The 13,116-nt window shown below is 47.1% G+C and overlaps 7 non-coding genes and 2 pseudogenes across 7 annotated transcripts; all 9 read right to left on the minus strand.

Moving 5' to 3' along the window:
• Positions 1-915: 915 nt before the first annotated feature.
• Positions 916-1,106, minus strand: LOC142264997 (U2 spliceosomal RNA). The gene has a single exon (XR_012731394.1). It is a non-coding gene; the product is annotated as a U2 spliceosomal RNA (small nuclear RNA).
• A 1,387-nt stretch (positions 1,107-2,493) lies between these two features.
• Positions 2,494-2,689, minus strand: LOC142264936 (U2 spliceosomal RNA). Its single transcript, XR_012731348.1, has one exon. It is a non-coding gene; the product is annotated as a U2 spliceosomal RNA (small nuclear RNA).
• A 655-nt stretch (positions 2,690-3,344) lies between these two features.
• LOC142264950 (U2 spliceosomal RNA) lies at positions 3,345-3,486 on the minus strand (annotated as a pseudogene).
• A 1,387-nt stretch (positions 3,487-4,873) lies between these two features.
• LOC142264937 (U2 spliceosomal RNA) lies at positions 4,874-5,069 on the minus strand. The gene has a single exon (XR_012731349.1). It is a non-coding gene; the product is annotated as a U2 spliceosomal RNA (small nuclear RNA).
• Positions 5,070-5,724: 655 nt separating this feature from the next.
• Positions 5,725-5,866, minus strand: LOC142264951 (U2 spliceosomal RNA; annotated as a pseudogene).
• Positions 5,867-7,253: 1,387 nt separating this feature from the next.
• On the minus strand, positions 7,254-7,444 carry LOC142264998 (U2 spliceosomal RNA). Its single transcript, XR_012731395.1, has one exon. It is a non-coding gene; the product is annotated as a U2 spliceosomal RNA (small nuclear RNA).
• Positions 7,445-8,832: 1,388 nt separating this feature from the next.
• LOC142265000 (U2 spliceosomal RNA) lies at positions 8,833-9,023 on the minus strand. The gene has a single exon (XR_012731396.1). It is a non-coding gene; the product is annotated as a U2 spliceosomal RNA (small nuclear RNA).
• Positions 9,024-10,410: 1,387 nt separating this feature from the next.
• LOC142264926 (U2 spliceosomal RNA) lies at positions 10,411-10,601 on the minus strand. The gene has a single exon (XR_012731341.1). It is a non-coding gene; the product is annotated as a U2 spliceosomal RNA (small nuclear RNA).
• A 1,387-nt stretch (positions 10,602-11,988) lies between these two features.
• LOC142265001 (U2 spliceosomal RNA) lies at positions 11,989-12,179 on the minus strand. Its single transcript, XR_012731397.1, has one exon. It is a non-coding gene; the product is annotated as a U2 spliceosomal RNA (small nuclear RNA).
• Positions 12,180-13,116: the final 937 nt, after the last annotated feature.

Below are 13,116 nucleotides of genomic sequence, written 5' to 3' on the forward strand. Positions count from 1 at the left end.
CCTTCCACTAGCCCACCCTCCCACCCAAAGAACAACTTCTTCTGCGCAGCTTGTTTTCTAGGCAGCAGCGCTATTGTGATGTCATCGGGGGGCATTGTGACAAGCCGCCAGTGTTCCGTCTCTTCATGTTGTGCACAGTTCAAACGGAAAATACATCAACAGGCAGACTACAGAAAAGCTTACTATCAAAGGTTAGAGGGGGGCTTTCTCAGAGGGCTTTTTACAGTTTTTCTATTCCCAATTAGCCGTTTAAGTGTACTTATTGAAAGTAGTAATTCTTTCATAGGCCGCCCTTTCTTAGTATTTGACGTTCCTTATATTGCGGTATGAGGCTTCGCAGTAGGTTGCAAACATTCATCACCCATGACTGTCCCCAATTGAGCTCAGAAGCTCAATGTCTATCATGACCTCTCTTTTAGAATGTCCAAGAGCAAGCAAACTATTCCTCCAGGAGAGGGCGCCAACAGACTACTAAAGAGATCATCATTACTCAAAGAAAACCCCAAAAACCAATGCATGATAGGAATAAACAGGTAACTTTCTTTGGAGTGGAAGCGGAGAGATCGCACCAGATGCCAATTCTAGATCTTATCACACCTGTGGTCACTGCAGCAGCAGGTGAATCCACTTTGTCCAAAAGGGATCTATTCCATTCAATTGCAAATGATCTAGATAAGACAGAGAACTGCAGCACGGGGACATAGCCGAGTTGGTCAGGTTGAGTGGTGATGAGTTTGCTATTTGGATGAATAAAGAAAGTCAAAAGTGTGAAAGATAAAAAACAAAAGGAGGAAGTGTGAAAAGTGAATGGGCCAAATTGAGGTGCATATGAAGACGTATGCTTTCTTCCAATTCATTAAATCGGGCTAATATGAATCAGGTGAATTGAGTTCTGCTTTTGGAAACTGGGTTAAGAAGGGGTGCACCGTTCCTGGAGGTACTGCAATACCAGGTCAATGCGTGGAGTGGACAGAGCAAGCTCTTTTTCCATCTCCCTGTTCTAAAAATCCATTTAATATATGGTCCCCAGATAGGGGACGTATCAGATATTAAACTGATAAGAACAGATACTACACTTGATCTTAGCCAAAAGGCCGAGAAGCGATAACCAGAATTGGTTTGGGCCTCGAGTGGCACCCTGGCCTATGCCGGACACATCTTAGGGAGAGAGAGCGAGAGGGAGACAAACCCACGCCTACACAAGACATTTTGTCACCCAAGCCAACCCTTGAAAAGGCTGCTTTGCAGAGCAAAAACAAGAAGAATGGTGCGTTTTGCAGCCGCCGCCCACTGCAATGAATCTGAATAACTCCTCCTTTAGGGCGCAAGCAACTCCCCTCCCCCTTGCAGTCTTTCCAATTCACGATACAAAAAGACGGACAGGACAGGTTGCCTGACTTTCCGTCACTGCCACCCTTTGCCATCCTTACCCGTAGAAAGCCCTTTCATCATCCCCAAACCCTAATCTTTTCCCTTTCCTTCCCAGCCCCCAAACCCTGCCCTCTGTACCTTTCTCACCACCCGCTTCCCTTCTCCTGTCATCCCCCTACCACCCGGGAAAAAAAGAGATTGCCCCCTCCTTCCACTAGCCCACCCTCCCACCCAAAGAACAACTTCTTCTGCGCAGCTTGTTTTCTAGGCAGCAGCGCTATTGTGATGTCATCGGGGGGCATTGTGACAAGCCGCCAGTGTTCCGTCTCTTCATGTTGTGCACAGTTCAAACGGAAAATACATCAACAGGCAGACTACAGAAAAGCTTACTATCAAAGGTTAGAGGGGGGCTTTCTCAGAGGGCTTTTTACAGTTTTTCTATTCCCAATTAGCCGTTTAAGTGTACTTATTGAAAGTAGTAATTCTTTCATAGGCCGCCCTTTCTTAGTATTTGACGTTCCTTATATTGCGGTATGAGGCTTCGCAGTAGGTTGCAAACATTCATCACCCATGACTGTCCCCAATTGAGCTCAGAAGCTCAATGTCTATCATGACCTCTCTTTTAGAATGTCCAAGAGCAAGCAAACTATTCCTCCAGGAGAGGGCGCCAACAGACTACTAAAGAGATCATCATTACTCAAAGAAAACCCCAAAAACCAATGCATGATAGAAATAAACAGGTAACTTTCTTTGGAGTGGAAGCGGAGAGATCGCACCAGATGCCAATTCTAGATCTTATCACACCTGTGGTCACTGCAGCAGCAGGTGAATCCACTTTGTCCAAAAGGGATCTATTCCATTCAATTGCAAATGATCTAGATAAGACAGAGAACTGCAGCACGGGGACATAGCCGAGTTGGTCAGGTTGAGTGGTGATGAGTTTGCTATTTGGATGAATAAAGAAAGTCAAAAGTGTGAAAGATAAAAAACAAAAGGAGGAAGTGTGAAAAGTGAATGGGCCAAATTGAGGTGCATATGAAGACGTATGCTTTCTTCCAATTCATTAAATCGGGCTAATATGAATCAGGTGAATTGAGTTCTGCTTTTGGAAACTGGGTTAAGAAGGGGTGCACCGTTCCTGGAGGTACTGCAATACCAGGTCAATGCGTGGAGTGGACAGAGCAAGCTCTTTTTCCATCTCCCTGTTCTAAAAATCCATTTAATATATGGTCCCCAGATAGGGGACGTATCAGATATTAAACTGATAAGAACAGATTTTTGATTTAATGAAGCTTTCCAAAGCACTGCAAAAATGCATGACCGAAGTCACACCAAAAACAGTGCAAAGGCTAGGATTCGTGTGGACCCCTTCGTGAGAAGAGGATCCCCAAAAATCAACCCCGTCCCTCCGAGCCAGAAGGCCACAGCGAGGGTCAGGGATCTTCGGTGCTCCCCCAAGCCGAAGCCTGGTTGAGCCTTGTTGTTGCTCCCAGCGTCCACCGAGGCATCTTACCCAAGTGGAGTAGGGAGCTACTAGTCGTTGGTTTCGCAGCCGAAACTGCCCGGACCGTCAACCGGTGTTGGTTTCTCAGCCCAAGGCTGACCGGACCTCCAACCGGGTGTTGGTTTCTCAGCCCAAGGCTAACCGGACCTCCAACCGGGTGTTGGTTTCTCAGCCAAAGCTGACCCGGACCTCCAACCGGGTGTTGGTTTCTCAGCCCAAAGCTGACCGGACCTCCGACCGGGATTATAAAAATTTCCCTTCTTAGCCAGAAGGCCGGGATAGGGCAATATGCTTGGAAAGTATGAATAGGCAAGGCGCGGCGTGCGACAGAGTCTGAGGCTTACCAGGGTCCCAACCTAGCAAGTTCAGACTCCCTCCAGGGTGTCCATTCCTGGGGCACATTGCACCATAACCCCCACACTTACTCAGTCTAATAACCTCGATCCTGGTAGGGCCATGGTTTCCTCTAGATGGATATACTATCCTCCCAAAGTACTAACAAGCGCAACCTTCCAGTGTGCATTGCATCATTGTACTAAGGTGGCCGGAGCCTTAAACCACCTTTTCGAACGATACTACACTTGATCTTAGCCAAAAGGCCGAGAAGCGATAACCAGAATTGGTTTGGGCCTCGAGTGGCACCCTGGCCTATGCCGGACACATCTTAGGGAGAGAGAGCGAGAGGGAGACAAACCCACGCCTACACAAGACATTTTGTCACCCAAGCCAACCCTTGAAAAGGCTGCTTTGCAGAGCAAAAACAAGAAGAATGGTGCGTTTTGCAGCCGCCGCCCACTGCAATGAATCTGAATAACTCCTCCTTTAGGGCGCAAGCAACTCCCCTCCCCCTTGCAGTCTTTCCAATTCACGATACAAAAAGACGGACAGGACAGGTTGCCTGACTTTCCGTCACTGCCACCCTTTGCCATCCTTACCCGTAGAAAGCCCTTTCATCATCCCCAAACCCTAATCTTTTCCCTTTCCTTCCCAGCCCCCAAACCCTGCCCTCTGTACCTTTCTCACCACCCGCTTCCCTTCTCCTGTCATCCCCCTACCACCCGGGAAAAAAAGAGATTGCCCCCTCCTTCCACTAGCCCACCCTCCCACCCAAAGAACAACTTCTTCTGCGCAGCTTGTTTTCTAGGCAGCAGCGCTATTGTGATGTCATCGGGGGGCATTGTGACAAGCCGCCAGTGTTCCGTCTCTTCATGTTGTGCACAGTTCAAACGGAAAATACATCAACAGGCAGACTACAGAAAAGCTTACTATCAAAGGTTAGAGGGGGGCTTTCTCAGAGGGCTTTTTACAGTTTTTCTATTCCCAATTAGCCGTTTAAGTGTACTTATTGAAAGTAGTAATTCTTTCATAGGCCGCCCTTTCTTAGTATTTGACGTTCCTTATATTGCGGTATGAGGCTTCGCAGTAGGTTGCAAACATTCATCACCCATGACTGTCCCCAATTGAGCTCAGAAGCTCAATGTCTATCATGACCTCTCTTTTAGAATGTCCAAGAGCAAGCAAACTATTCCTCCAGGAGAGGGCGCCAACAGACTACTAAAGAGATCATCATTACTCAAAGAAAACCCCAAAAACCAATGCATGATAGGAATAAACAGGTAACTTTCTTTGGAGTGGAAGCGGAGAGATCGCACCAGATGCCAATTCTAGATCTTATCACACCTGTGGTCACTGCAGCAGCAGGTGAATCCACTTTGTCCAAAAGGGATCTATTCCATTCAATTGCAAATGATCTAGATAAGACAGAGAACTGCAGCACGGGGACATAGCCGAGTTGGTCAGGTTGAGTGGTGATGAGTTTGCTATTTGGATGAATAAAGAAAGTCAAAAGTGTGAAAGATAAAAAACAAAAGGAGGAAGTGTGAAAAGTGAATGGGCCAAATTGAGGTGCATATGAAGACGTATGCTTTCTTCCAATTCATTAAATCGGGCTAATATGAATCAGGTGAATTGAGTTCTGCTTTTGGAAACTGGGTTAAGAAGGGGTGCACCGTTCCTGGAGGTACTGCAATACCAGGTCAATGCGTGGAGTGGACAGAGCAAGCTCTTTTTCCATCTCCCTGTTCTAAAAATCCATTTAATATATGGTCCCCAGATAGGGGACGTATCAGATATTAAACTGATAAGAACAGATTTTTGATTTAATGAAGCTTTCCAAAGCACTGCAAAAATGCATGACCGAAGTCACACCAAAAACAGTGCAAAGGCTAGGATTCGTGTGGACCCCTTCGTGAGAAGAGGATCCCCAAAAATCAACCCCGTCCCTCCGAGCCAGAAGGCCACAGCGAGGGTCAGGGATCTTCGGTGCTCCCCCAAGCCGAAGCCTGGTTGAGCCTTGTTGTTGCTCCCAGCGTCCACCGAGGCATCTTACCCAAGTGGAGTAGGGAGCTACTAGTCGTTGGTTTCGCAGCCGAAACTGCCCGGACCGTCAACCGGTGTTGGTTTCTCAGCCCAAGGCTGACCGGACCTCCAACCGGGTGTTGGTTTCTCAGCCCAAGGCTAACCGGACCTCCAACCGGGTGTTGGTTTCTCAGCCAAAGCTGACCCGGACCTCCAACCGGGTGTTGGTTTCTCAGCCCAAAGCTGACCGGACCTCCGACCGGGATTATAAAAATTTCCCTTCTTAGCCAGAAGGCCGGGATAGGGCAATATGCTTGGAAAGTATGAATAGGCAAGGCGCGGCGTGCGACAGAGTCTGAGGCTTACCAGGGTCCCAACCTAGCAAGTTCAGACTCCCTCCAGGGTGTCCATTCCTGGGGCACATTGCACCATAACCCCCACACTTACTCAGTCTAATAACCTCGATCCTGGTAGGGCCATGGTTTCCTCTAGATGGATATACTATCCTCCCAAAGTACTAACAAGCGCAACCTTCCAGTGTGCATTGCATCATTGTACTAAGGTGGCCGGAGCCTTAAACCACCTTTTCGAACGATACTACACTTGATCTTAGCCAAAAGGCCGAGAAGCGATAACCAGAATTGGTTTGGGCCTCGAGTGGCACCCTGGCCTATGCCGGACACATCTTAGGGAGAGAGAGCGAGAGGGAGACAAACCCACGCCTACACAAGACATTTTGTCACCCAAGCCAACCCTTGAAAAGGCTGCTTTGCAGAGCAAAAACAAGAAGAATGGTGCGTTTTGCAGCCGCCGCCCACTGCAATGAATCTGAATAACTCCTCCTTTAGGGCGCAAGCAACTCCCCTCCCCCTTGCAGTCTTTCCAATTCACGATACAAAAAGACGGACAGGACAGGTTGCCTGACTTTCCGTCACTGCCACCCTTTGCCATCCTTACCCGTAGAAAGCCCTTTCATCATCCCCAAACCCTAATCTTTTCCCTTTCCTTCCCAGCCCCCAAACCCTGCCCTCTGTACCTTTCTCACCACCCGCTTCCCTTCTCCTGTCATCCCCCTACCACCCGGGAAAAAAAGAGATTGCCCCCTCCTTCCACTAGCCCACCCTCCCACCCAAAGAACAACTTCTTCTGCGCAGCTTGTTTTCTAGGCAGCAGCGCTATTGTGATGTCATCGGGGGGCATTGTGACAAGCCGCCAGTGTTCCGTCTCTTCATGTTGTGCACAGTTCAAACGGAAAATACATCAACAGGCAGACTACAGAAAAGCTTACTATCAAAGGTTAGAGGGGGGCTTTCTCAGAGGGCTTTTTACAGTTTTTCTATTCCCAATTAGCCGTTTAAGTGTACTTATTGAAAGTAGTAATTCTTTCATAGGCCGCCCTTTCTTAGTATTTGACGTTCCTTATATTGCGGTATGAGGCTTCGCAGTAGGTTGCAAACATTCATCACCCATGACTGTCCCCAATTGAGCTCAGAAGCTCAATGTCTATCATGACCTCTCTTTTAGAATGTCCAAGAGCAAGCAAACTATTCCTCCAGGAGAGGGCGCCAACAGACTACTAAAGAGATCATCATTACTCAAAGAAAACCCCAAAAACCAATGCATGATAGGAATAAACAGGTAACTTTCTTTGGAGTGGAAGCGGAGAGATCGCACCAGATGCCAATTCTAGATCTTATCACACCTGTGGTCACTGCAGCAGCAGGTGAATCCACTTTGTCCAAAAGGGATCTATTCCATTCAATTGCAAATGATCTAGATAAGACAGAGAACTGCAGCACGGGGACATAGCCGAGTTGGTCAGGTTGAGTGGTGATGAGTTTGCTATTTGGATGAATAAAGAAAGTCAAAAGTGTGAAAGATAAAAAACAAAAGGAGGAAGTGTGAAAAGTGAATGGGCCAAATTGAGGTGCATATGAAGACGTATGCTTTCTTCCAATTCATTAAATCGGGCTAATATGAATCAGGTGAATTGAGTTCTGCTTTTGGAAACTGGGTTAAGAAGGGGTGCACCGTTCCTGGAGGTACTGCAATACCAGGTCAATGCGTGGAGTGGACAGAGCAAGCTCTTTTTCCATCTCCCTGTTCTAAAAATCCATTTAATATATGGTCCCCAGATAGGGGACGTATCAGATATTAAACTGATAAGAACAGATACTACACTTGATCTTAGCCAAAAGGCCGAGAAGCGATAACCAGAATTGGTTTGGGCCTCGAGTGGCACCCTGGCCTATGCCGGACACATCTTAGGGAGAGAGAGCGAGAGGGAGACAAACCCACGCCTACACAAGACATTTTGTCACCCAAGCCAACCCTTGAAAAGGCTGCTTTGCAGAGCAAAAACAAGAAGAATGGTGCGTTTTGCAGCCGCCGCCCACTGCAATGAATCTGAATAACTCCTCCTTTAGGGCGCAAGCAACTCCCCTCCCCCTTGCAGTCTTTCCAATTCACGATACAAAAAGACGGACAGGACAGGTTGCCTGACTTTCCGTCACTGCCACCCTTTGCCATCCTTACCCGTAAAAAAGCCCTTTCATCATCCCCAAACCCTAATCTTTTCCCTTTCCTTCCCAGCCCCCAAACCCTGCCCTCTGTACCTTTCTCACCACCCGCTTCCCTTCTCCTGTCATCCCCCTACCACCCGGGAAAAAAAGAGATTGCCCCCTCCTTCCACTAGCCCACCCTCCCACCCAAAGAACAACTTCTTCTGCGCAGCTTGTTTTCTAGGCAGCAGCGCTATTGTGATGTCATCGGGGGGCATTGTGACAAGCCGCCAGTGTTCCGTCTCTTCATGTTGTGCACAGTTCAAACGGAAAATACATCAACAGGCAGACTACAGAAAAGCTTACTATCAAAGGTTAGAGGGGGGCTTTCTCAGAGGGCTTTTTACAGTTTTTCTATTCCCAATTAGCCGTTTAAGTGTACTTATTGAAAGTAGTAATTCTTTCATAGGCCGCCCTTTCTTAGTATTTGACGTTCCTTATATTGCGGTATGAGGCTTCGCAGTAGGTTGCAAACATTCATCACCCATGACTGTCCCCAATTGAGCTCAGAAGCTCAATGTCTATCATGACCTCTCTTTTAGAATGTCCAAGAGCAAGCAAACTATTCCTCCAGGAGAGGGCGCCAACAGACTACTAAAGAGATCATCATTACTCAAAGAAAACCCCAAAAACCAATGCATGATAGGAATAAACAGGTAACTTTCTTTGGAGTGGAAGCGGAGAGATCGCACCAGATGCCAATTCTAGATCTTATCACACCTGTGGTCACTGCAGCAGCAGGTGAATCCACTTTGTCCAAAAGGGATCTATTCCATTCAATTGCAAATGATCTAGATAAGACAGAGAACTGCAGCACGGGGACATAGCCGAGTTGGTCAGGTTGAGTGGTGATGAGTTTGCTATTTGGATGAATAAAGAAAGTCAAAAGTGTGAAAGATAAAAAACAAAAGGAGGAAGTGTGAAAAGTGAATGGGCCAAATTGAGGTGCATATGAAGACGTATGCTTTCTTCCAATTCATTAAATCGGGCTAATATGAATCAGGTGAATTGAGTTCTGCTTTTGGAAACTGGGTTAAGAAGGGGTGCACCGTTCCTGGAGGTACTGCAATACCAGGTCAATGCGTGGAGTGGACAGAGCAAGCTCTTTTTCCATCTCCCTGTTCTAAAAATCCATTTAATATATGGTCCCCAGATAGGGGACGTATCAGATATTAAACTGATAAGAACAGATACTACACTTGATCTTAGCCAAAAGGCCGAGAAGCGATAACCAGAATTGGTTTGGGCCTCGAGTGGCACCCTGGCCTATGCCGGACACATCTTAGGGAGAGAGAGCGAGAGGGAGACAAACCCACGCCTACACAAGACATTTTGTCACCCAAGCCAACCCTTGAAAAGGCTGCTTTGCAGAGCAAAAACAAGAAGAATGGTGCGTTTTGCAGCCGCCGCCCACTGCAATGAATCTGAATAACTCCTCCTTTAGGGCGCAAGCAACTCCCCTCCCCCTTGCAGTCTTTCCAATTCACGATACAAAAAGACGGACAGGACAGGTTGCCTGACTTTCCGTCACTGCCACCCTTTGCCATCCTTACCCGTAGAAAGCCCTTTCATCATCCCCAAACCCTAATCTTTTCCCTTTCCTTCCCAGCCCCCAAACCCTGCCCTCTGTACCTTTCTCACCACCCGCTTCCCTTCTCCTGTCATCCCCCTACCACCCGGGAAAAAAAGAGATTGCCCCCTCCTTCCACTAGCCCACCCTCCCACCCAAAGAACAACTTCTTCTGCGCAGCTTGTTTTCTAGGCAGCAGCGCTATTGTGATGTCATCGGGGGGCATTGTGACAAGCCGCCAGTGTTCCGTCTCTTCATGTTGTGCACAGTTCAAACGGAAAATACATCAACAGGCAGACTACAGAAAAGCTTACTATCAAAGGTTAGAGGGGGGCTTTCTCAGAGGGCTTTTTACAGTTTTTCTATTCCCAATTAGCCGTTTAAGTGTACTTATTGAAAGTAGTAATTCTTTCATAGGCCGCCCTTTCTTAGTATTTGACGTTCCTTATATTGCGGTATGAGGCTTCGCAGTAGGTTGCAAACATTCATCACCCATGACTGTCCCCAATTGAGCTCAGAAGCTCAATGTCTATCATGACCTCTCTTTTAGAATGTCCAAGAGCAAGCAAACTATTCCTCCAGGAGAGGGCGCCAACAGACTACTAAAGAGATCATCATTACTCAAAGAAAACCCCAAAAACCAATGCATGATAGGAATAAACAGGTAACTTTCTTTGGAGTGGAAGCGGAGAGATCGCACCAGATGCCAATTCTAGATCTTATCACACCTGTGGTCACTGCAGCAGCAGGTGAATCCACTTTGTCCAAAAGGGATCTATTCCATTCAATTGCAAATGATCTAGATAAGACAGAGAACTGCAGCACGGGGACATAGCCGAGTTGGTCAGGTTGAGTGGTGATGAGTTTGCTATTTGGATGAATAAAGAAAGTCAAAAGTGTGAAAGATAAAAAACAAAAGGAGGAAGTGTGAAAAGTGAATGGGCCAAATTGAGGTGCATATGAAGACGTATGCTTTCTTCCAATTCATTAAATCGGGCTAATATGAATCAGGTGAATTGAGTTCTGCTTTTGGAAACTGGGTTAAGAAGGGGTGCACCGTTCCTGGAGGTACTGCAATACCAGGTCAATGCGTGGAGTGGACAGAGCAAGCTCTTTTTCCATCTCCCTGTTCTAAAAATCCATTTAATATATGGTCCCCAGATAGGGGACGTATCAGATATTAAACTGATAAGAACAGATACTACACTTGATCTTACCCAAAAGGCCGAGAAGCGATAACCAGAATTGGTTTGGGCCTCGAGTGGCACCCTGGCCTATGCCGGACACATCTTAGGGAGAGAGAGCGAGAGGGAGACAAACCCACGCCTACACAAGACATTTTGTCACCCAAGCCAACCCTTGAAAAGGCTGCTTTGCAGAGCAAAAACAAGAAGAATGGTGCGTTTTGCAGCCGCCGCCCACTGCAATGAATCTGAATAACTCCTCCTTTAGGGCGCAAGCAACTCCCCTCCCCCTTGCAGTCTTTCCAATTCACGATACAAAAAGACGGACAGGACAGGTTGCCTGACTTTCCGTCACTGCCACCCTTTGCCATCCTTACCCGTAGAAAGCCCTTTCATCATCCCCAAACCCTAATCTTTTCCCTTTCCTTCCCAGCCCCCAAACCCTGCCCTCTGTACCTTTCTCACCACCCGCTTCCCTTCTCCTGTCATCCCCCTACCACCCGGGAAAAAAAGAGATTGCCCCCTCCTTCCACTAGCCCACCCTCCCACCCAAAGAACAACTTCTTCTGCGCAGCTTGTTTTCTAGGCAGCAGCGCTATTGTGATGTCATCGGGGGGCATTGTGACAAGCCGCCAGTGTTCCGTCTCTTCATGTTGTGCACAGTTCAAACGGAAAATACATCAACAGGCAGACTACAGAAAAGCTTACTATCAAAGGTTAGAGGGGGGCTTTCTCAGAGGGCTTTTTACAGTTTTTCTATTCCCAATTAGCCGTTTAAGTGTACTTATTGAAAGTAGTAATTCTTTCATAGGCCACCCTTTCTTAGTATTTGACGTTCCTTATATTGCGGTATGAGGCTTCGCAGTAGGTTGCAAACATTCATCACCCATGACTGTCCCCAATTGAGCTCAGAAGCTCAATGTCTATCATGACCTCTCTTTTAGAATGTCCAAGAGCAAGCAAACTATTCCTCCAGGAGAGGGCGCCAACAGACTACTAAAGAGATCATCATTACTCAAAGAAAACCCCAAAAACCAATGCATGATAGGAATAAACAGGTAACTTTCTTTGGAGTGGAAGCGGAGAGATCGCACCAGATGCCAATTCTAGATCTTATCACACCTGTGGTCACTGCAGCAGCAGGTGAATCCACTTTGTCCAAAAGGGATCTATTCCATTCAATTGCAAATGATCTAGATAAGACAGAGAACTGCAGCACGGGGACATAGCCGAGTTGGTCAGGTTGAGTGGTGATGAGTTTGCTATTTGGATGAATAAAGAAAGTCAAAAGTGTGAAAGATAAAAAACAAAAGGAGGAAGTGTGAAAAGTGAATGGGCCAAATTGAGGTGCATATGAAGACGTATGCTTTCTTCCAATTCATTAAATCGGGCTAATATGAATCAGGTGAATTGAGTTCTGCTTTTGGAAACTGGGTTAAGAAGGGGTGCACCGTTCCTGGAGGTACTGCAATACCAGGTCAATGCGTGGAGTGGACAGAGCAAGCTCTTTTTCCATCTCCCTGTTCTAAAAATCCATTTAATATATGGTCCCCAGATAGGGGACGTATCAGATATTAAACTGATAAGAACAGATACTACACTTGATCTTAGCCAAAAGGCCGAGAAGCGATAACCAGAATTGGTTTGGGCCTCGAGTGGCACCCTGGCCTATGCCGGACACATCTTAGGGAGAGAGAGCGAGAGGGAGACAAACCCACGCCTACACAAGACATTTTGTCACCCAAGCCAACCCTTGAAAAGGCTGCTTTGCAGAGCAAAAACAAGAAGAATGGTGCGTTTTGCAGCCGCCGCCCACTGCAATGAATCTGAATAACTCCTCCTTTAGGGCGCAAGCAACTCCCCTCCCCCTTGCAGTCTTTCCAATTCACGATACAAAAAGACGGACAGGACAGGTTGCCTGACTTTCCGTCACTGCCACCCTTTGCCATCCTTACCCGTAGAAAGCCCTTTCATCATCCCCAAACCCTAATCTTTTCCCTTTCCTTCCCAGCCCCCAAACCCTGCCCTCTGTACCTTTCTCACCACCCGCTTCCCTTCTCCTGTCATCCCCCTACCACCCGGGAAAAAAAGAGATTGCCCCCTCCTTCCACTAGCCCACCCTCCCACCCAAAGAACAACTTCTTCTGCGCAGCTTGTTTTCTAGGCAGCAGCGCTATTGTGATGTCATCGGGGGGCATTGTGACAAGCCGCCAGTGTTCCGTCTCTTCATGTTGTGCACAGTTCAAACGGAAAATACATCAACAGGCAGACTACAGAAAAGCTTACTATCAAAGGTTAGAGGGGGGCTTTCTCAGAGGGCTTTTTACAGTTTTTCTATTCCCAATTAGCCGTTTAAGTGTACTTATTGAAAGTAGTAATTCTTTCATAGGCCGCCCTTTCTTAGTATTTGACGTTCCTTATATTGCGGTATGAGGCTTCGCAGTAGGTTGCAAACATTCATCACCCATGACTGTCCCCAATTGAGCTCAGAAGCTCAATGTCTATCATGACCTCTCTTTTAGAATGTCCAAGAGCAAGCAAACTATTCCTCCAGGAGAGGGCGCCAAC

This window comes from Anomaloglossus baeobatrachus, unplaced genomic scaffold (genome assembly GCF_048569485.1).
Source record: "Anomaloglossus baeobatrachus isolate aAnoBae1 unplaced genomic scaffold, aAnoBae1.hap1 Scaffold_2714, whole genome shotgun sequence".
In the NCBI taxonomy this organism is placed as follows: Eukaryota; Metazoa; Chordata; class Amphibia; order Anura; family Aromobatidae; genus Anomaloglossus; species Anomaloglossus baeobatrachus.